The 24,661-nt window shown below is 38.4% G+C and overlaps 1 protein-coding gene across 2 annotated transcripts in view; it reads right to left on the bottom strand.

The window, feature by feature from the left end:
- Nucleotides 1-19,941, bottom strand: part of lpp (LIM domain containing preferred translocation partner in lipoma) — a 538,541-nt gene extending 518,600 nt beyond the window's left edge. The window contains exons 1-2 of one of the 2 annotated variants that reach the window (XM_051922238.1): nt 19,820-19,941; nt 17,899-17,950 (exon numbers count right to left, since the gene is read on the bottom strand). The gene's annotated coding sequence lies outside the window, so the exon portion shown is untranslated. The remainder of the gene's footprint in view (nt 1-17,898; nt 17,951-19,819) is intronic. The other variant, XM_051922237.1, reaches the window with a different exon arrangement.
- Between the last annotated feature and the right edge of the window lie 4,720 nt (nt 19,942-24,661).

The following is a 24,661-nucleotide window of genomic DNA, read 5'->3' as shown; positions in this document are numbered from 1 at the left end:
TCAAGTTCGAGGAGTAGATGGTGCACCCATCACCAGTCGTAATTGTAAGGACATTGCAAGACTGATTCTCCGGACACGTGGTGTTCTCCTGACGTCTGGGCTTAGTGGAATTGTTCCACCGCCATCGGACCTGAGTCGTCTCTGTTGCCTCGCCTCCTAATGTGGTGGCTCCTACTTCATTCAGAACACCCCAATTCTGTAAAACAAGAACACAGCATGTTGCACCCACTCCTCACTCCCGTCTATAGCAGTGTTTTACAGGAACATTTACCCATGCTTCTTCTCCATTGTATAGAACAGTTACAATCAAATCCTGTCCCATTGCGATGATTTCTGCCGGGCGGGGTGGTTCATGGGGTTGTTTAACCCACACTTTCGCCCCATTAACCAATTTAGGAGCATCTGTTGATCCAAATCCCCCCCCATTCCGGCCAGTCTTAACTACTGGTGCAGTACTTTCCTGCACTTTTCCCATGTGAACTGGTATTATTAACAAGTGCGCTATTCGATCTCCCTTAGTCAATTTGATTGGATCCCCCATTGAGGATTGTAACAGAACTTTGACGGTCCCTTGGTAATCTGCGTCGATTACGCCTGCTAGCACAGTGACTCCCTTTAGCGCCAGACTTGATCTTGGGCATACATGCCCGTAGTGTCCCTTCGGGATTTTCACCCCTTTGTTTTACATGCTGAGCTCCAAAAACTGGATGGTAAGCCACTGCCTTTCATTTACTTATTCCCCAATATGAATGTGCTGCTTGAAACACCAATAAGTTTTTTCATTCCAACTAACTGCTAAAATGGCCATTCCATTAATTCAAATGCAGTACTTTCAAAAGCTTTCATATACAAACACGTGCTTTGCTTTCATCTCCTCTATTTCTTTCTTTAATTCACTTAGTTTTCAGTCACATTATTCAACTCATGCCCTGCAGTCTACAATGGCTATACAAATCCACCAGTTTCTCCACATTCAATGTCTAAATCAAATCTTACCTTAGCACTGGTTACTTTTACAAAAAGTTATGAATTAACTATTGGTATAACATTTTTAAACCTCAAAATTATACAGAGAATGCAGTGCAGTAGAGAATAAATGGAAGAAAACATTCTTACTCTTTTCCTTTTCTTTCAGTCCTCTGTTTTAACTTGCAATTTGGCATTGGCTGTTTTTATACTGCCACATGCCATTTTTCATACCAATTATTGCATTTAAACAAATGCACACCATATTGTCACTTACACTTTCCTTCATTACTACATACAAGTAACCCTCACATTATAGCAGCTTTACTTGTAAACTGACGTCTCCAATATACATATTGTTTTCTCTGCAGCAATAATCAACACAGGGGCTTTGAAAGGAGTGCTCCCAATAACCAGCTTAAGTTCTACTGCTGTTCCTCAGGGTCAAAAGACCCCGAAATCAAAGCACACACTTTAACACTGAGCGGTCGTTGTTTAATCCGTATGGCATTCTCCTTATGCATCGCTACGTGTACTGCTAGCTGCTCGTGACTTTTTAGCCAGGTATTACTCCTCTCTCTTGCTTTCCCATCTATTTGCTTTATAATAATTATTAACCATACACAATCTGTCTGACCAGCAGAAAAGTTTAGGTTTTCTGTTTCAGCCGCCTTTGCCTCCACTTGATGCAGAGACGGCTTATCTGCGTCTTTGACTAGCGCAGCTGCTGCAGCTGACTCCGCCCTCCTCGAGGAAAGCACAACGGCCTCCGATTCGACTCTCTCTATCGCTACTGCTACGGTTAACGTTGCCGTTAAAGTTTCTGTTGCAACTACTGCTGTCTCCATTTTTAGCGAGGAAAACACAGCTGTAAAAGCTGATTCTACCGTACACCTAAAAAACTTCAGAAATGCTGTTGATGCACGCTGACATTTGCAGGCTGTATGCCAGCATGCGATTACAGCATATTTGCCACCTGTGGACGATCCATCCCTATTATATACTCTTTCACTGGGGTGATTAGTACGGGGTAGGGTCTCACGGGCAACTGACCAATTTGTAACATCACCGTCACCTGAGTGGCAGGGATGTCCGTTCCCCCAATCCCCTGCACTGTCAATCGTTTCCCCTTGAATTTAGATGGATTCTCATATATCAAAGTGGCCTCCGCACCCGTATCGATGAGAGCCTTTACTATTTGTTTGTTTTTAGTTTCCCAATGTATCGTTACCGGTACAAAAGGTCGAATGTCCGCATCATGCCAATTTAGGGCTCTCACCTGTGCTTGGCCCCATCCCTAACAATCTCGTGCTGCGCGTTCTAATTCTTCAACGGGATATAAAGTCCTTCCTTTATTTTTCCCTTTCCCTTTAGCTTTTTTCCCTCCTTTCTTATGCTTACTCTTGCGTCGGTTTTTCTCCCTATCTTCCTCCTCCTCTTCCTCCGAGGAGCTCTCGGAAGATGAAGAGGGGCCAGTTTCATCACGCTTCTTACTCAACTTTTCCCCACTCAGCAAAAGTAAGAACTTCGTCATGCTTTTTACTTAATTTTTCCCATTCAGCGAAGGTAAGAAGTGAATGTACTTCTGCCTTTGCTACTCGTTTCTTTATTCCGCCAGACTTATCTATAAGTCCTTTTTTCTTTGCCCTGTCCAGGAGCAGTCCTGTAGGCTGTCCATCTATCTCCTCCTTAGGGACCTTAGCATTAATTAACGCTCCCCATAACTCCTTCCTATTCACTCCCCCTGTTCTACAGGCGCTATTCCTTGATGTAGCCCCAGTGGGTTGTGTTGCAGCTGTCCCTGGCGGGGCTCCTCCCCACTCCCCCAGGTCACCTAAATCCCGTAATTTGGCTACAACTTCCCCCACTCCTGCACCTACCTCATTCAGTAAAAGAGTCATTATTATTCCTTTCAAGTTAGCAGGGGCTGTTTTTATTAGGATGGTCCTGGCTACAGATGTAAATGGGAACACATCTAACTGATCCGCTTGGCCCGCTACCACGGCGTCCCTCATTGCCAATTCTCTAACCACTCGAATCGCCTGCTGCAAAGTCGTCCATGACTTTACTTCAGGCCAATTCTGTGGGTGCGGATATATTTCAAATGCTGCGTTCGCCGCCAGCGCCAACAACGTACTGTCCCCTTCTAACTTGGTCAGTTCTTGTCTCATTGCTTGTTTAAAACGGGGATCGATGGCATAATCTGTAAATTCGTTACCATCCCCCCCATCCAGTGACACATGCCCGGCTCCTGCATCATGCAAGCGTACAAGCCATGTGTCTACTGGCTCATTTCGCCCTTGTGAATAACGTGATCTAAATCCTTCCCTTTCTTGTGCAGTGTAATCTTCATAAACATCTCCCCTCCTAACATTACCATGTGCGTCAGTAAAAAGTCTGCGACGTGTCACGGGTTTAGCCTGTAAAGGCAGAGGATCAATTACCGACCCTGCATCGGGTCCGTCATCATCCTCATAATCATCATCCCAAATGTTACCATCCCATTTTTCAGGATCCCACTCATGGACATTAGCTGCGGCTACAAACGCTTTAACCTTCGCAACATCCGGTCTGCGCTTCTTTTTCGCATTCACCTTGGCTATGCAAAAGGCTGCCTTTTCCGACATCCCCCTCGGCTCTCTGTACCCGCGGCAATAATACAGCTACCTGGGATTCGGCCATTGAGGCCCGCCCTAACGCATCCGCCAAGTCCATTTGCATTTTCTTAATCTCCCTTTCTTTTTCGTCTACCAGACTATCCAGACTTCTAACCGCAGTTAGCAAAACCCACCCCCCGCGTCTGCAAGCCCGTTATGGGTTCCTTTACAGACACCTGACATTTCTTAAACATCTCTGATTTCCTTTGCCTCACTTAGTAATTCAATATTTTACCAAATTCCCCAAAATCCTGCAGCGACTACGCCAAAATGTTTTAGTTTGGGAAAATGGTTCAAAGGTTTTAACAGAAAATAAGCAGGCAAGAATCAGAGAGGAAAGGTCCAATACTTCAATTGTTTACTTGTTCAAATATAATATCAGTTACATACAATATAATAGCAATATACATGCAGATATAGGAATTGTACTATTGACTTACAGTAATATATATAAAGATATATGATTTATACTATTAACTTACAGTAATACAGATATGTGAATTATACTATACTTACAGTAATATCAAAAGACCCAGAGCCATCATCCTAGACCAGTAGACTGAGGGAGCCCGCGTGTCAGTCTCGTCAGAGGATCAACTCGTGAGCCTGGTCCAATACCGGGCGGTGTGCACGTTCCCCACGGTTGAGCTTCCAAAGAAACTGAGGGCGGAACCTTCCCTTATATACTAATTGAGTGTCCTTACCCAAAATGGCTTACGTGTAAGCAGTGTATACAGAAGTGATCAGTTTCTGCACACCTTCTTCCCACGGGACATCTTATTGTTTTTCTTCTACTTGGCCCTCACTGAGATGGTGCCTAGTATCAGAAGACACACAATAACAAGCGTTGCTTGCAATGAAGCCCCTCGAAGTGAAAAACAAGTACATGGCCTTGACTGTATTCCCATAACATTCTGAAACTCTTTATGAGAAGCAAGTTTTTGCACATTCTTTCGCTATCATCCCAAACATTCCAATCTTTGTAGCTGGTTTTGCACTGAAGCGACCAATCCCCCCTCTTACTCCTTTATTTCATCCCTTCTCCTGTTACAGAGAAAACCTTTTTTATTACAAGTGGTGTGAAAAACTATTTGCCCCCTTCCTGATTTCTTATTCTTTTGCATGTTTGTCACACAAAATGTTTCTGATCATCAAACACATTTAACCATTAGTCAAATATAACACAAGTAAACACAAAATGCAGTTTGTAAATGGTGGTTTTTATTATTTAGGGAGAAAAAAAAATCCAAACCTACATGGCCCTGTGTGAAAAAGTAATTGCCCCCTGAACCTAATAACTGGTTGGGCCACCCTTAGCAGCAATAACTGCAATCAAGCGTTTGCGATAACTTGCAATGAGTCTTTTACAGCGCTCTGGAGGAATTTTGGCCCACTCATCTTTGCAAAATTGTTGTAATTCAGCTTTATTTGAGGGTTTTCTAGCATGAACCGCCTTTTTAAGGTCATGCCATAGCATCTCAATTGGATTCAGGTCAGGACTTTGACTAGGCCACTCCAAAGTCTTCATTTTGTTTTTCTTCAGCCATTCAGAGGTGGATTTGCTGGTGTGTTTTGGGTCATTGTCCTGTTGCAGCACCCAAGATCGCTTCAGCTTGAGTTGACGAACAGATGGCCGGACATTCTCCTTCAGGATTTTTTGGTAGACAGTAGAATTCATGGTTCCATCTATCACAGCAAGCCTTCCAGGTCCTGAAGCAGCAAAACAACCCCAGACCATCACACTACCACCACCATATTTTACTGTTGGTATGATGTTCTTTTTCTGAAATGCTGTGTTCCTTTTACGCCAGACGTAACGGGACATTTGCCTTCCAAAAAGTTCAACTTTTGTCTCATCAGTCCACAAGGTATTTTCCCAAAACTCTTGGCAATCATTGAGATGTTTCTTAGCAAAATTGAGACGAGCCCTAATGTTCTTTTTGCTTAACAGTGGTTTGCGTCTTGGAAATCTGCCATGCAGGCCGTTTTTGCCCAGTCTCTTTCTTATGGTGGAGTCGTGAACACTGACCTTAATTGAGGCAAGTGAGACCTGCAGTTCTTTAGACGTTGTCCTGGGGTCTTTTGTGACCTCTCGAATGAGTCGTCTCTGCGCTCTTGGGGTAATTTTGGTCGGCCGGCCACTCCTGGGAAGGTTCACCACTGTTCCATGTTTTTGCCATTTGTGGATAATGGCTCTCACTGTGGTTCGCTGGAGTCCCAAAGCTTTAGAAATGGCTTTATAACCTTTACCAGACTGATAGATCTCAATTACTTCTGTTCTCATTTGTTCCTGAATTTCTTTGGATCTTGGCATGATGTCTAGCTTTTGAGGTGCTTTTGGTCTACTTCTCTGTGTCAGGCAGCTCCTATTAAAGTGATTTCTTGATTGAAACAGGTGTGGCAGTAATCAGGCCTGGGGGTGGCTACGGAAATTGAACTCAGGTGTGATACACCACAGTTAGGTTATTTTTTAACAAGGGGGCAATTACTTTTTCACACAGGGCCATGTAGGTTTGGATTTTTTTTCTCCCTAAATAATAAAAACCATCATTTAAAAACTGCATTTTGTGTTTACTTGTGTTATATTTGACTAATGGTTAAATGTGTTTGATGATCAGAAACATTTTGTGACACAAACATGCAAAAGAATAAGAAATCAGGAAGGGGGCAAATAGTTTTTCACACCACTGTAACTGTCATCAAATTGTGCAGTGAAGAGTAGAAACTAAAAGATGCCATTGACAACAACCCTGACAGATAATTATGCCTCACATTCAAAATTGGCGCCCTTATCTTATTTTATCAAGCAGCATTACATCTTGCGGCAACCACTGAAGCTATCCAATGATGCTGGGATTGCTGGGATTTGCAGTCCATTTAAGTAGTGCTGCTTTTGTGCTGTCTGTGGTTTTCCCCAATAAATAGGCTGCAAAGCTCACAAAATAATTTTAATTTAATTATTGATGACAAACCCGCAAATAAGCAGATCTGCAAATTGTACACCTGCAAATCGCAAGGGATAAGCTATGTTATACATAGGGCTGCAAAGAATAGTCGATGTAATCAATGACGTCAACATGTCATAAACAGAATCTTCAATAGAGGCTCCAGTCACGAAGAACCACATTGGTTTTTGTAACTGCAATGCACTACATGAACGTCTGGGGGCAGTATCGTTTGTTATTGTTTGTCAAGACTGCACACAGTCCTACCAACGAAGAAATAACATCTGAGGAAAATAAACGTGGTTGCAATGGTGAGTCGGATAGAGGAGGGAGAAGGAGATGGAAACAAAATTGAGACAAAAACTTTCTAAAGTGTGGGAGCACTTCACTGAAAAAGAAAAAAAAAGCTGAATGCAGATTATGCAAAGCGAAGCATTCTTTTCACAACAGCACCACCGCGATGCATGAGCATCTGAAACGCAAGCATCCTGGAGCTGTGATGCCGCCTTCTCCTGAGAATTTATGCTGGCGCTGTTAGTTAGTTAGTTACAGTCAGATTAGGAGGGGAGGGAGAGCATGAACGAGACTGAGAAAATAAAAGTGAAAAAAGCTAACTTTTACAAGTAACAAATTTACAATTGATCTGTTAGTTTTCAAATAATATTGCATTAGTGCGATGATGTTTTCTGATTGGTACTATTCAGGTCATACAATAATTTCTTCAAAATGTCACATATATTTGTCTCTTTCTTAAACCGCCCCCCTCCCCCCGCCCCCGGTGCTGCACGCTGACACCAGAAGGCGTGAGCTTATTCAGTGCTAGCAGGAGAACACAGGGGGCTGGTTGCTTGTGCTATAACAAGCTTGACCTGACGCGCGATCAAAGCACATGTACTGTGCAAGGCATGTACGGGGTCCACGGAGAAAAGAAGAGCGTTCATGGCTCACCTTGCAGAGAAACATTCTTTCCTCTGCATGTCCTGGAGTCCTGGGCAGACTGGGCAAGGTTGGGGGAAAAAAATACACGGTCACTGATTACAACCGCAAGAAGGTATGCGAATGAATATGAATAATGTTAAATACGTGCCACAATGTTTTCCGAAATATACTATAAGGTCATAAAATGAATAACTCCAAATATCATATATACATACCTATGTCTGTTTTTTGTCAGTGTGGCTTTGACATCACGGGCCATAAGGTGCATACTAATTCAGTGTAAGCAGGAACACTCCATAAAATTGAATTAAAAAAAATCAAGTGACAATGAGATACGAATAATCGCGTTTGTGTGTCAGCTTTTATCAGAGAATTTCCAGTTCGATTGCCTCAAAACACCACTCACATCTACTGTTATTCCCAGTTTCAGATAAAAAGTAACAGCATCAGATCCCTGAGGGTACGGTAGAATGTATCATGATCGTGACAGAGAATAAAAGTGGAAAAAGAAAACGGTAACTTTTATAAGTTTTATACATTTACCGTGGCTGTTACAGACACAAATCAAATGTATGTGTTTATTGTGTAATATTAACAATAAGAGCAACTCACTACTCAAAACGGTAAACATACGAGGCAGTCAGGATCGAACCGGGAGACTCTTGATTAGAAGTCAGCAATTCCTACTGCTGCAGCACGGAAGATATGAAAAACTATGTATTTTTTGGTTAAGTTAAATGCACTTTTTTTGTTTAAAGACTACATGCACTTTAGTTTGTATTGTTTAATGTATTTCTTTTTTATTGTGATGGTCACATTAATATAAAAATATCTGATTATTATCAAATTCATATGTTTCACTGGTTGTTATTTTGATTATTATTAACTTTAATCGTGTTAATGCAGAGACATCAGGGGGACATTCACAGGTGGACAGACGTGAGCAGATGAGGTGAGACATGCACTGGAGCCCAGAACAGGATGTGCAACCACAGGTCGCAGGCTTCAAAATACAGGCATGAAATAATCGTGACTAATCGAAAAAAAACTTGAACGATTAGTCAACTACCAAAATAATCATTAGTTGCAGCCCTAGTTATACAATGAAGGTGAACACAACAATAAATTTCAACTTGAACCTGAGCATGAAGCATACTGTACATAAAATTATAAACATAACTCTGGTCAAAGGCAAACCCAAAATGACAGACATATTCATTATTTAGTCCTGCATTTCAATCTTAAGCAGGACTAAAACAATGTGTTATTTTGGCATATTATAATATATTTTATACGAATGAAAGTGCTGTACACATGAAGTAAATCAAAACTGTGATAATTCAACTGCTACTAAAGATTGCAAAATGAATTACAGTGTGGAGTACCACGAGCTGGTGAGTTAATATACTCTCTTAGCTTTGAAACCAAAAACACTGCAAAATAAGGCTAACCCAAAGCCAACTTCTCCAACTGATTTACTTTAAAAGAGGTTTCTGTAGAAGTTAAAAGCAAATTGATTCCAAAAACAGATGGAGGATTCTGAAGTGATTGCTAGCTGAGAACCTTCATATAGTTAACCTTCTTGCCAAAATGCAATCAGCACACTTTATTATATGTTTAACAAAATAAAGTCAGCTCATTCATGAAAATATCCAACTTAGAAATCAGAATAGTACTAAAATATGCAATATTAAACTCAATTACAGATAGTCCAATTTCCAGTGCTGCAACATTTATTGTAAACAGAGAGTAACTTTCATTTTTATTGTAAAGGATTAATATGTTTTAACACAGCATTACACATGTCTGACTTGCCCCATGTCTAAATTAAAGTGTGAATTTAACTAATGAGCTTATGATCAACTACATTAGTCATCAAATCCAAATGAAAAACATTTAGACAGAAGGCAAACATCCACAGCAGAGGTTTGGTACCATTATTACAACAAAACTAATTTTCAAAGGCAAATTATTGTTTCTTCAAACAATATAAAAAGCATGTATTTACAAAGTACTGTGTTAATGAATGTACATAACCAGTGAAAGAAAATTCTACAATGGGCTTGGAAGAGCCTCACCAGAGAAGATTCTCAGCACCTGGTGATGTTTATGAATCACAGACTTTAAGCAGTCATTCCATGCAAGGCATATGCAACAAAGTACTAAACATGACTGCTTTAATATACCTAAAATTGCTATGTCCTATACATTATGCCCTTTAATGGGGGGATGACCATATTTAAAAATTGTTGTAATTTCTACAGGGTATGACTGAAATATATGCAAATACCCTTAAATTAAAGTCTACAATGTGCACTTTATTCTCATTTGAATTGCTTGATTTGTAATTTTAAACTGTGCAGCAGAGGAGTAAATCAAGGAAAAATGTGCATTTGTCCCAAACATTATGGAGAGCACTGTATCATGCTTCTTATCAGATTTTGTCAGCCTTCGCAGACAGTTATGGGGCAGGTGAAGATCAAGAAATCAATTAAATAATGAAAAAAAACAACTTTGTAATTAAAACAAATAAAAGATTTTTTAAATGACATCTGGGAATTATAATTTAAATGTTTTCAACCTAACCTATGTCCATCAACACAAAAATTGTTTAAAATACAGTACATTCAATATCCAGTTATTGCAACAGAGAAGATTAAATGAAAATGTGCAAACAATTAAAGAATTTAAAAATATGAAGTCCAGTAGCAGCAGAGTGAACACAATGAATAATGGTGTAACCAGATCTAAAATGACTTGTAAACGTTTCAAGTAGCAACTTACTTTGAAGAAAATTAGTAAATACTACTTAATAAATTCCTCACAATTTCAGTATCAAATGACTGCTGAAACCAAAAAAAAGCAAAACATACAAACTGAATCTGTGCAACTGGGATGCACTCTGCAATCAGAAAACAGGGAAATGTGGGAATACAGAAGTGCAAGATTTTTAGAAAGGTACAGAAATGTGACAGAATACAGGCCTAACAGTTGATAACGTGATGAAAGATATTAGGCTGGATAACTTTATTCCATGTAGCCTAAGTTAGGCATTTATCAGTACATCTTTGATTTGTCTTGACTTTAAAAAGGTGATCTTACCGCTAAAAAGGATGGAGGCCACTGCAATAATGGGCAATGCACTAAGAAAGTGCTCATTAGCATAAACAAGCCCAGATTAAATGTAAGAGCCAGTATATACTTGACGCTTAGAATGCTTACATGCACTTACCATGGCTGCCACGCTTTTCCAGTGCTTTTTTGACGTGTCCTCTGAGCATGTTATCAGAAATTAACACAATGTGTGAATGAGTTGCAGTACCAGCAAAAATCTGGTTGCTGTGTTTGTTCAAGTTTTGGTACATGATGTCGGCATTGTTGTTTACTATCAACATCTCTATAGTGACAAACATGCCTGTCAAAACAGCTGGCATCAAATAACCAGCTCTTTGAAAGTGGATGTGGAAACATGCAAGACAAAATGAAATCGTATTTGAGACAGATACTTCTGTGCAAAATAGAAAATGTCAGAGAAAAGAAGTGAGGATTGGGCCATTGCGAGATAACGCAGTGTGATGACAAGCTGCATTGCAGATCCAACAGGATAAATGTGCATGCTTCAATTTTTGATGAACGGTTCAATGTGGTGAAGCAAATCATCAAACTTAAATGCTGACATATGAAAGTATTCATGGTGCTTTACTGGGGAAATTGTTCATTGTAAAAAAGTTATGATGCATAGGAAGACATTTGAAATTGTCAAACAAAGACTTAATACTATGTTCAATTATAAATGTCTTAAATTAAAAACTTCTTTGCATTGCTAGCACCATTGTCAGTTTTATCTTATTACAACGCAAGTTCAGAAATAAAAATGCCTTGCATTCTGACAGTACAATGACGTGACCAGTCAGCTTTAAGATGTAACTGTTTTAACTGTATCATCTTGATGGTTAGATAGAAAATGAGTCAAGTTGAATGGGGTTTTCAAACTCCTTGGAAAATACCAGTTGACGTGACTAAACATTTTCCATAAACGACCAATCAACTGACATTTATGTTATAAAGCTCCTGTCGATAGCAAACAAAATATTAACTCTTTTAGAGCTAATTTTTTTTTGTTTCTTTTCTCCCAGGGCTGAATATTTTTCCAAAAAATAACATTTTTAAAAAAAAAACACAAAACAATTGTTTAAAATATCAAATCAACAAAAAATATTTACTTTTGACAAATGTTACTGTCTTGCATGTTGTATGAGCCTGCATACTCTATGATTTCACATTTATATCAGATACATTTTACACAGCAAAGTCTGATCTCGCTCAAAGCAGCCAATTTCAGTCATTGCCACATTGCACTCCTTACAATATGTGTTGCTTTGGTGCCTATTTTTCAATTGTCTGTTGCTGCACTTTCTCACATATATTGTTAGTGTGTACTGTAGAGAGACAAGTCACCCATTTGCCATCGTGCCATGCCACTGCCACCAAGTTTTCTGCCTGCATGAAAACCGTATTGTCACCTCTTTTCATCTTCTGAAACTTTATGAACTTTATGTATGGCATTATAGCCTGGCTCACCCCATGGGATTTGCTTCTGTTTATTACAGAAGTGAATAAAACTTTGCAGCAGCACGTACCTAAGCCACCAGGGGACAAAACATGTTTGGACCAATGCTCCCTGAAGTTATATCACCAGTTCTGTCCCATCTCTATTTGTAATGCCACAGTGCGCTTCATCTCGTCTTTCGTTGTGGGTTTCCACTTTGAAAAACGAGAATGCGATGCAAACGCAGCCCGCGATTCAAAAAAAATCTCTGCCTACCTGTTTGTCTCGTCTGACAGTAGCTGAAAAGCAGCATCAGGAGAGAGCAGCCTGAAGTACAGCAGCTGGTGATCTGTCGTGTCCAACAGCAAGCCATGCCGTCTTGTAAACTCCGGTAGCCAGATCGGCTCTCAATAGATCAATGTCTGTGTGTTTATCCCATGCGAACCTTGCCGTAGATGCATCAGCTGCGCGAAGGCACTCAACTGGCAGCAGATCTGCTGGCGCGGCATCGGCTGGTGTCTGATCAGCTGATGCCTGCTTCTCACTCTCTTGCTCGATCTCCTGATCACTGCCAATAAAATCCGATTCTGAAAAATCAAGAGTCCGACTCCGCGATAATGCGCAAAACATCATCTGCCGAGTGTTTTCTTTTCTGCACTTGCTTCGCTCCCTTTTCACATGTCGATGCCATCTTGCCATTGTTTACATTTCGCAACTCACGCACACGCAAGGTTTAGTTGCCGAGTCAACGAGTCTAGCATTCCTCCAAGCACAGAGGGAATGCCTGTGACGTGACAGTGAGATTTGTCGCCATTAACAGCTGATTGTCGCCCCCTATCCCTGAATGTCGACATTCGCCTCCAACCCCTCCTGTCGACAAAAGTCGACATCCACCCTAAAAGAGTACTTTACAAACACAGGGTCACAGAAAACAGTACATCAGGTAAGTTGATTTGTGTTCCCTATTAAACAAACTGAATTTATGTATAATAATAAATTCTTCATCATGGCACTGGAGAGTGATGTGTTGCATTTTGGTCAGACATGCAAGTAAGAATTTCAACATTCTCTCTCTTGACAGTTGGAACACGTGCATGTTAAGTGAATTGTTCAGGTTCACAGAGTACACTGGTAATGAGGACTGAACCAGCAACTATATTAGTTAGAGCCCAGTTTGTTAGCCACCACACTATATTGCTTACACATTTTCAAGCTCACTTTATAACAATTATTTTTACTATTTGATATTGTTATATAAGCAGTACTAGATTTAAACAGCAGAAAGCTTAGCAATAGTGTAGAGCACTATATAAATAGCATTAAATATTCTGTACTGATTAATGTTTTATGTAAACATTTACTATAAATGAAAATAAATGAACTTGTGAACCTCAAATGAGCTATCCTGCAAATCAGCAGCTAATGGCAAAAGCAACTGTAATCACAGATACTAAAATTAAATTAATCCTAACTGTGTGAAGTATACGTATAAAAATCAACTGACCATTTTTTATCATGGTTTTAAAAAAAAAAAAAAAAAACTTTAAAAAGATAAACAGCAAAGGTTCAGAATTACAAGAAACAAGGAGCAGAGAAACTGAGCTAGTGTCTACTGTTTTTGTTAAATACATATCTTAACTGGAAAATAAGGCAAGAAGGGAATGCCCCTGCATTCAAAGAACACAACATTTACTTTTATAAAAAAGAAGTTCATTAAAACTGCCAGGTTACTATTTATCGAGTGCTCTTAAATTTATGCTAGAAACTAAAATTTTGAAATAAAAATACGTTTATTTTTATCATTATACCTGAACTCCATACATTTTTTTCATACGTTTTTTCCTATGATACAAAACATATCTAAAATGAAAACCAAAATAATTATCAGCCATGCAGAGATGAAAACAGTGACAAACACCTGCCAAGTGAGACCTGGAAGTATGAGGTCAAAAACTTTCCAAAGATGCTGTTAAAGGAGAAAGAAGAAATTGAAAATCTAACACCCATTACTTACAGTATTTATGTCTTTGACTATCCCAGAAAGCCTCTCTTTATATGACTTTGAGTGCTGGAGAGATGGCTACATAAGTTCAAGAAAATAACAGCTTTTTTTTTTTTTTTTAAATGATCTTCGAGCCACCCCCTTACCAACCCCCATTCCGACTCAACATTTTACTGGTGTAAGTAAACATTCCCAAATATGGCAAAACGCATAAAAATGCATGTCAAAAATCAGTCCTACTGGCATTTTCAAAAAGGAAATTTTCTCTCTCCAGGGCCAAAGTAAAGTGCTTTCCGGCTCCCACTTATCATTTTAACAACTTGCAAAGAATGAAAACAACTTCCCATTCCCTCCCCCAAACCGTACTCTTACAACTCTGGTATAGCAGCAAGTCAATCAAAAACCAGATCAAGAGAACAGACCCAAATCTTCTTAAAAATAAAAACACATTAAAAGGTACCCAAAATGTGTAAACTAAGCTAACTAACTCATCCCAATACTTTAGAAAGTCATAATACTGGAAAATGTAAGGCAATGTCCAGTTGGCCAAGTGCACAAAACTGGACAGGCCTTTATGTAGCAAAGATGAAATGCATTTTCCACAAAAAAAATTCTCTTGACATTTTGTAATTATCATAATGCTGGATAAATCTGGATTCATGTTGCTTTGCATCACAGTTAACAAGGCATCAGAACAAAAAAATGTGATTGTCCCTCTTTTGTACCTCTGGTGATACCTTTTTATTTGTTTAATTTGGAAGCTCTCTGTTGATGCATGATACAATTGTGATGGCTGAAAGGTAACATTAGCTTTAAAAGGCAAAGAAGAATATAAAAAAAGAGGTAGGTTAAAGTAGGAAAAAAGCAAGCCTGCTTTAATATAAAATGAAAATTATCCAAAGCCTGTACTGATGCCTCCAGCTTATCTTGTAGCAGTACCTATCTTGCTAGTTCTGCACTATGACCAAGAAACGCTAAAGTGAAGATTAGAATGTACAACTGGCTTACCGACATCCAATCAAATGAAAGTTACAAAAAGAACTGACATGCACCTATTGAATACAGGCGGTTTAGCACTCACTGGCAACACCATTTGACTGAGCTGTTCTATGCACCTGCGTTGGGTTGGCGCCCTGCCCAGGATTGTTTCCTGCCTTGTGCCCTGTGTTGGCTGGGATTGGCTCCAGCAGACCCCCGTGACCCTGTGTTCGGATTCAGCGGGTTGGAAAATGGATGGATGGATGTTCTATGCACAATGTAAGAATGCAAGCAAACCAGTGTTTCAGTCATTTAGAATATTTATTGATGGCCTACCCTGCAAATATTCCACTACAGCCACTGCTACAAAATTATACAAAAAATAAAAATCCAAAACCACTTCCCATTCCATACTAAATGCATTTCTAAATGAATGCTATGAAAACTCCATAGGTGCAACTAGTCATCTATTTTCTTAGCAGATTACCACTGCTCCTCCATATAGTTGGCCTTTGCTGTATCCAATACGCAAGCAGATAAGTGATGCTTTTGCTAGTGCTCCACTCTCATGTTTTGATTTCATTAGTGATAAATGGTTAGTAATATACAGTAGCACCAAGACAGAGGTGGGTAAAAACTGAAAATAAGTTAAACTATTTTATGGAGGTATCAAACACATGGTACTTTATTTCTTTACATACAGATGTCTATTTTTGCTCACTGCCCACTTTGGGTGATTCAGTAGCCCATGCAAAATCAATTTAATGCTATATGCTATTTAAATGTACCTGTTTTCTACATATCTTTTGCACTGGATGATAACAGTTACCAGCTTCTCAGAGAACCACAGACACATGGAATAAGTTGCCAAGTAGTGTTTTTGAAAAAGTAGGACTTCAGGGACCTTCAAAGCTAGACCTGATTTTATTTTGGAAGAAATAAGTAGATAGGACTGGCGAGCTTTGTTGGGCTGAATGGCATGCTCTTGTCCAGACTGTTCTAAAAAAAAAATTTCCCTATACAAGACTATATTTTGAAACATTCTAAGCAAGAAATAACAAATGAAAATAAATCCTAACTACTGATAAATATAAACAGAAAGAATGGTACATTACAGATAATAATACTCACATAGACTGAGGAAGCCTGCTGCCCAAAACATTTCAGAGTTTTTACATACTATATAATGCTGCAAACAGTGCTACATTGCTGATGGAGTTTCAAATAACACCAAGAAATATATCCAATTTAAAATACAATTATGAATGGGTCAAAACAGACCACAAAGCTGCAAAAGTAGGTGTATCTTGACAATCTTGTCAAACCGCCTCTTTTCCAAAAAAAAAAAAAAAACAGTGTCTTGCTTAATTTATTCATACACATGGTTTATTGCACTGCCTTTCTAATTGCTAAGTATATAGTATGTTAACATTTCTGGAGAACCATTTTGCATGTACAAATAGATAAACAAAACTACACTCAAGCTGTTCCTTTTCCCAAAAATTCTTCTACATTTTAAACAGATACATGTACTGCAACAGTCTTTTATCCCCTTTCATGTGGAACATTTAATGGATATTGAGAGCAGGCTTTAAATTGCAAGTCCAACAAATGTTACTGAAATATAAATTTAAAAAGAAATACTATTGTTGTTAAAAACAAATAACTGGCTAAAATTAGACAACTAGCAAAAGTTTTAGCTTAAGACACCATGCAAACATTGTTCCAAATGAATAAATCTCATTTTAAATATTTTTTCATATATTGAAAAATGGCTATATAAATGTATTTGAAACACAAACAGAAATGTAGAGGACAGAAGCTTCTCTTCTGACAGACACAAATTTGACATTTTTCAAAGCTTTAAAAATGTTTCCCTTTTGTAAAATGAAGGGAAATTACATTCTGACATACAGTAGTCTAAAACACTTTGTTTATTTTACTTTGGGATTTCAGCACAAACAAATACAGAATGGCTGATTACCTGAAATTTGACTACTAGTACTGATTACGTTTAGTCTTTTACAGACAGAAGGTTTGTACATTGCATGATAATTACATGGCTCCTACAAAACAAAACCTACATTTTCATTTTATGGCAACGGGAATTTAAAGTTAAATACCTCAGTTAAACAGTGTCGTTGTATTCAAATTTCTTTTCAGAAACATTAAAATAATTTTTTTCTTAAACAAATTTTGATTTTGATACTAGTTAATACAGTAATATGTAAGACATAGGGCACCTGGCTGTTAAAAGCAAACAGAATGATTTTTGAAAAATTTGCACTGGGTGTGACGAGGATGGATAGGATTAGAAATGAGTACATTAGAGGGTCGGCTCAAAGTTGGACGGTTGGGAGACAAAGTCAGAGAGGTGAGATTGCGTTGGTTTGGACATGTGCAGAGGAGAGATGCTGGGTATATTGGGAGAAGGATGCTAAGGATACAGCTACCAGGAAAGAGGAAAAGAGGAAGGCCTAAGCGAAGGTTTATGGATGTGGTGAGAGAGGACATGCAGGTGATGGGTGTAACAGAACAAGATGCAGAGGACAGAAAGATATGGAAGAAGATGATCCGCTGAGGCAACCCCTAAAAAGAGCAGCCAAAAGAAGATGAAGAAGAATGATTTTTGAAAAACATAAAACGAAGCTATCAAATGCAATATGATATTAAAGTAACAAAGCTTCTTAAGGAAGTAAGGTAATTTCTTTATGGTGTCCGAGTTTCTAATTTATTCTTGAATCTGATTTAATCCCATTGGGTCATACAAGAGAGATGGTCCATCTAATAGCAGTGTTTTTTTTTCCTCCATGCGAGTCACTAAAGATGCATGACAGTAACCTCGATATCTATAAAACTCACCCTCTGCTTGCTTGTCCTTTACACACAGCTTTGTTTTTTCAAGCAACAGTACCTGAAATATGACACAGAAAGATTTCTTGCAGTAATTCGGGTTTTTGACATATTTTTTTGCCTTGCCCCACGGAACCCTGGGGTCAAAGTAAGGGACATGAAATTCTACATTGTGATCTGTCAACAAAAAAAACTGCAGCACACAGATTGCGATGGTGGAGGGTTGGACAGCACTTGCCACTTATTTATCATAATCCCAAGATACTCCAGGTTGTTCTTGACAACTGTTAAAGAAGTACATGGGTGAGAAATTGGGGCAGCTTGATAGACTAAATGGTCTCCTCTTGTTTGTCAAATTTATTATGTTCTTATATTGTCTCAAGAGTTGTTTATTGCAATTTGCAATACTCTGCACCAAGAAAAATTGAACAATATGGTGCACAAATAAGCTTTACAATAATTAAAACACTTATGAGGTAAACGTAAAAAATCTGAATGTAATAATGTTTGGCAATATATGCTTTCTAAATAGTTTTTAACCTTTCCAGTTTCTCACCTGCTTAACATCTGGTAACTAAGTTAGCATATGAATAGATTAAGTCACCCTTAAATAAAAATGAAACCATCCATCTCATTTTGTGTACCTGTTTTATCTGAAAACACATGGGAATAAAGTCTAATGGACAATTAAATTTTTAAACCAGGAACACTCCATTTAGACATGAGACATTAAGTTACTTAATAGTAATAATAGTAAAATGAACATATTAATTGTGCATACATTTCCTGACTAGATAGAGTGGACCATTGTTTATGTCTAATGCAATAATTTAAACTATTTGAATAAATATTTAGACTATTTTGGAGGATGTTTCCAAGTATGCTTTGCCTTTCCACTAACTGAAATGCTGCCTATGTCAGGCATGTCTACCTGGAACTGAGCAAACAATAAACAGATGTTATCTACAGTGTTTATGAACGAATACATAGCTTCAGTTACACATGAAAACTGATTAACATTTCCTGACAATTCTGCACTACACTGCCATACGAGGGAGGTAAATAGTCAAAAACTTGATTTCCTGTTGTTACGCTGATAGTCTTTTAGACATCTGTTAATATGTCGAAGTTTAAACTTCTGTTGAGGAGATATTTCCTGTTGATATCTCGCGCTAACGTTTGGCATCTGTGAGAAAGGTACCTCTTGTTTTGTTACCTCTTTTGAGAGTCTTACCAGAGGGTGGTTGTGTATCTGCTGCAGTACCCATAAAGTTGTCTTAACAGAACGGCATTGGGTTCATACTGTCCGTTTCAAATGTACTGTACAACCAACCTAAGCCACCTTTTCGTTGGGCGTTAGAAACAACACTACCATGAAGGCTCCGGACGTGCCGGGCCGCCGTGATTAAAAAAAAAATCCTATGTACTCAGAGCGACCACCATCGAGACTAAGCCACGCCATGAACCTACAGAAGTCGGGGATTTTAACAAAGTAAAATTGTTCAAATAAGTGGATTAGTTTTCAGGCTTCTGCGCTGCCTTCGCTTTCGCGCACGAATTCTAACGTCAGTAACGAAAGGTTTCGAAATGGTTCACTTCCGCCTTCGACGTCCTGCCACCCTTGCCTGCCCGACTTGAGCTCCAGCTTTAGGTCGAAACGACACCCGGGTAAAAACAGGACACGTTGACAGTAACGCTAGCGAAAGGAAAGACCTGAATAGCGGCGAAAGACAGCCAGAGACGGCTCGCCCCCTCCCTTCCTAGCTCCGTGCCTGTGACGCCTACACCCACTCCGGCTCCATTGCACCGTGGCACCGTCACTTTCACCTTTTCCGTTTGCAGCAACGCTGGAATAAAAATGCTAGCGTGCAGATTCGTCCCTTAGCAGCTTCCAACCCCTCACATAAACGTTTGCAAGCTACTTACTTACCTTTCTAACAATCGGTGAGCCGCGCATCCAACGAAAAGTCAAACTTCTTTTTCCCTAAATCTGGGAGAGCCCGCAGGCAGTGACGTCACAGGTTCAGCATTCCAGCCTTCACAGACACCCAGGCCGAGAGAAAATTGTCCATGTAAGGAAGGAGCACGGCGCCCAGACTTCTCATCTGCCCTCATGGGTTCAAGCTTTTTCTAAATAAGCCCTCTTCCAAAAGTTCAGACTTTCTTCTTTTATTTTGTTTATTTTTAATCTAACTTTCTAAATGTTTTGAGATAAATTTTCTAATAAATAATCTAACCAGTGTTTGCCATGCCTCATAATTAAAAAAGGTCTATGTTGCTGCATCGTGTCCAGGGCCGCAAAATAATGTAAAAATCAAGTATTGTTAGATATAATCTTCTGGGTTTTCCCATCACATCTCAAAGTCATAGGGTAATTGGGCCCCATTATCAGCAGTGTATGCAACATCAGATTGGTACCCCTGACTTAAATTAAGCATGTTTTAAAATATTATGTTCTGTTATCAGTTGTTTAACACACCCTATATTTAATAATGTCTATGATGTTTGTAGTCCATGCTTAATTATGGGTGTTAATTACTCAGATTCTAGAATTTCATTTAAAAGTAAGCTTTACATCCAGACAAACCTTGATAATAACAACATGCGTTCTAAAACAATGGGTAAATATGTAGTTTTTGAGTATCTAAATGAATCCTAAGAGACTGTAACTTTAATTTCAGGTTAGTGCAGTTATCTTAACAACATTGGGCACCAGGGATATGAATAAATGGCTACAGTGGCCCAAGCCCTTTCTCCTTTCCTCTAATTTTTCCAAGTGCCCTTTCTTTTGTTAGGACCTAATTAATTGCTTATAAGCACATGTGCCCTTCATCTTTTCATTGTAAGAAACATAGGAAAAGCAACATGACTAGTGTTAAAGCTAAGTAGGCTACTGTTTACTATCCCAAATGGAAATAAAGTATGCCATATCAAAATAATTGATATCAATTCCACAAAAAATGTATAGCCAATATGTATGTGCTGGTTGTACTGGTTTTATTTTATTGTGGCATCACAGGTAGCTGCGATGTCTGTACACAAGCCATGCATATTCACTTTGCTTGTAACAGTAGCTTATTTCATTGGCGTGTTACTGTTATCAGGCACTCCCCACTTTCACACCATGTTAGAGATTTATAAAGTAACTTTTTCACAACATTTTCTGTCTTTCAATTCAAGTGCACTGCAACCAAGCAAAACTATTTATAATCATCTCCATCTTTGCATGTGCGTCAGCTCACTCTAATAGAATAAGGGATGGACAGATTTTGCCAATACTATTCAATGTCATTCATGTTTGATCTACCGACAGAGCTGAGAGTATTCCATTTTTTATTCACCTGCCCAAGCAATACTGAATATATTCAAAGAGTTTCTTGCTAATTGAATGCCAAACTACCATTTTGCCATAATCAGCAGCTGCTGAGCATAATTTTTCCAAGCTCAGTTTGGTTAAGTCCAAACTCAAAAATCTGTGTGGATAAGAGCGGCTCTCTGATCTTCTGATTCTGTCCATAAACAGATGTACAGTAACATTATTAACAAAGATGAACTCATTACAGTCTATCAAAACTGCAAGAGTGCAAGAGAAAGATTTTGCTATTAAACCCAGAATTTGAGAACACTTAGAAAGAAAAAAAGAGTATTGTTATTTTTGTTACTGAGATATCTTAATACACATATTATATAAAATCATTTTACATTGTAAAATGTAAAACTTTTAGTTGCAGGGCCCCAAAGCTGAGGAATTACCTGCCTGCTAATATAAGAGATGACCCTACAGCCTCAGCTTTTATGTCCAGGCTGAAGACTTACTAATTTAGTCTAGCATATGTTGACTAGAGCTGCTTAAGAGCTGTGCAGACTGCATTTTTGTTTGTTAGTTATTTGTACAGAAATAAAAGTATCAAAATATTCTTAAACTATTACTAACCCTCCTCTATTGTGTTTCTCTCCTCAGTATCTGGATAGTGCTACTTGGTGCCATTGCTGTACTGCTAGTCAGTCCTCCTGCATATAGAAAAGTCACCTCTGATTAAAAGAGCTTTGGAATCATCAGATGGAAGGGTTCTCTCATCAAAGTGGATGTCCAGCACAGTCTCCACTATAGAAAACCCAGGAATGGGTAGGCAACCAGTTGGTCGAGGTCTCCAGACTGTGACTTTTTTTTTACTTTCTCTTTCACAATTTTAATCTCTATCATTGTCAGCTAGCCATAATTCACCAATTAATTAATGAACAGATATTATTCGTTTCAGTTTATGTTTAAGTCAGCTTCTTCCATGTTCTTTGTGTGTTTAAACAAATATGCATTTATATGCGTACGAGTTCTATATTTAGTAATTACTATAATCTATACTTGTATTTTAACTGAGCATTGTTCACAGCGCACAGCACCTGCACACAGTGAAGAGCACAATACAAAAAAATAACTTGTATTGTATTGTACTGCAGGGTTCTGGAATAATTCTGGTTCTTTAAAGTGCCCCTTCTCTTATTTTGAACCTCTGCCAACCCAAATTTATGTGCACATTACTACTGAGAACAAAACATAAATCAAGCCTGAATGGGATACCAGTCCATACTCATATGTGGGCTAAATTAGAGTCACTGATTGTGTTTAAATGCATACACATTTCCGGGTTAAGGTAGGAACCTGATTTCTTAAAAATCCACCTTACCCTGTTAAGGGTTTACATGGCCGCATAATCAGATTATTCATGGAGAAATCAGAGTTTGTAAGCCAGGTTTCTCAGAGGCCAATAAACCAGTTCTTTAACCAGAATAAGGGTTTGCATGGCATTTTAAAAATCAAGTTTCTGTGAATAACCAGGTTCTTGAGGAGCATGTAAACGTTCCTACTGATTAATCTAATGTTCACATCTATGTGGGAAGAAAAAAATAAGTACTCCGTGAAAAATCAATACAGATGGGTAAACGTGGAAAAGTGTTGCATGTTCATTAGCACATGCAAAAAAAAAAAAATAAATTCACTATATTATGTGACAATATTGCCATTATACATTTATAAATGTGTAAACTGCTCAGTGACCAGGCTGAAATCTGAATCTGGTGTCTGTAGTAGCTAAGACAAACCAACCATTTAGCTTTAGAGGTTTATCATTGATCTGGAATGATTATAAATTAGATTTTTAAGACTCTGAAACAAATGTATTTAAAAAATATTATCAACAGCTTAAATAAATTATCCCACTGCAACATTTTCCATTCATACAAATTAAATGCAGTCTTGTTAGAACTGAGATTTTAATATAACTTTGCTGAATCAATCAACAGTTATTTTTCTACAATGCCATTACAATGTACTTTTCAAAGTACAGAAGGATATCAATCAAAACAATAGGATAAAAATTAATGCAGTTAATGAAACAATTAAATTTTATGATGCAAACAATAGAGAACTAAAAAAGTAAAAAAAATATAAAAAATGAAATAAATATAAATAAATAAAATACATTAAAAATATTAAGGGAAAACTGAAACCAACTTCAAAGTACTGTAGATCATAAGGATAAAGACTTGTCACTAATATGTTATATGAAATACAGTATATCTGACAATATTTATTTTATATGCTATTGCTATATGTATAATATATATTTTATTTTTAGCCTTGGAAAATGGATGGATGGATGTTGTTAATGGTGTGTTATAAAAAAGGTTGGATTGACCTGTCCTCAATGAGGAGTCAAGTTTAAAATGTAAAAGTCATAAGAAGGCTATATTTAGCAGAGATCCTTCAAAATACAATAACATTCTGTAACATAACATTATCTAACCCACTTAATCCAATTCAGGTTTCTGTGGACCAAAGCCTATGCCAGTAGTGTTGTTCACAAAGCTGGAATAAGCCCTAAATGTGATATTTATCCATTGCAGATCAAAGTCACGAACAAAGACTCACTCAGGATCTATTTGGAATTTCCATTTAACAGACTTACACATCTTTCTCAGTGGGGGAGAAAATCCCTTTGGAGATATGGTGAGAACGTGCAAACTTCACATAGATAGCAACTGAGCAGTGGAATCAAACCCAGGACAAGGTAGCAAGGCTAACCACTATGCCACAGTTCCTGCCTTTACCTTCTGTGTTTTACAGTGCATCCGGAAAGTATTCACGGCGCATCACTTTTTCCACATTTTGTTATGTTATAGCCTTATTCCAAAATGGATTAAATTAATTTTTTTCCTCAGAATTCTACACATAACGCCCCATAATGACAACGTGAAAAAAGTTTACTTGAGACTTTTGCAAATTTATTAAAAATAAAAAAATTGAGAAAGCACATGTACATACAGTAAGTATTCACAGCCTTTGCCATGAAGCTCAAAATTGAGCTGAGGTGCATCCTGTTTCCCCTGATCATCCCTGAGATGTTTCTGCAGCTTAATTGGAGTCCACCTGTGGTAAATTCAGTTGATTGGACATGATTTGGAAAGGCACACACCTGTCTATATAAGGTCCCACAGTTGACAGTTCATGTCAGAGCACAAACCAAGCATGAAGTCAAAGGAATTGTCTGTAGACCTCCGAGACAGGGTTGTCTCGATTCACAAATCTGGGGAAGGTTACAGAAAAATTTCTGCTGCTTTGAAGGGCCCAATGAGCACAGTGGTCTCCATCATCTGTAAGTGGAAGAAGTTCGAAACCACCAGGACTCTTCCTAGAGCTGGCCGGCCATCTAAACTGAGCGATCGGGGGAGAAGGGCCTTAGTCAGGGAGGTGACCAAGAACTCGATGGTCACTCTG

This window comes from Erpetoichthys calabaricus, chromosome 2, assembly GCF_900747795.2.
Source record: "Erpetoichthys calabaricus chromosome 2, fErpCal1.3, whole genome shotgun sequence".
NCBI classification, from domain to species: domain Eukaryota; kingdom Metazoa; phylum Chordata; class Cladistia; order Polypteriformes; family Polypteridae; genus Erpetoichthys; species Erpetoichthys calabaricus.
Note: the sequence above shows the minus strand (reverse complement) of the source record. Positions and strands in the feature narration are given on the sequence as shown.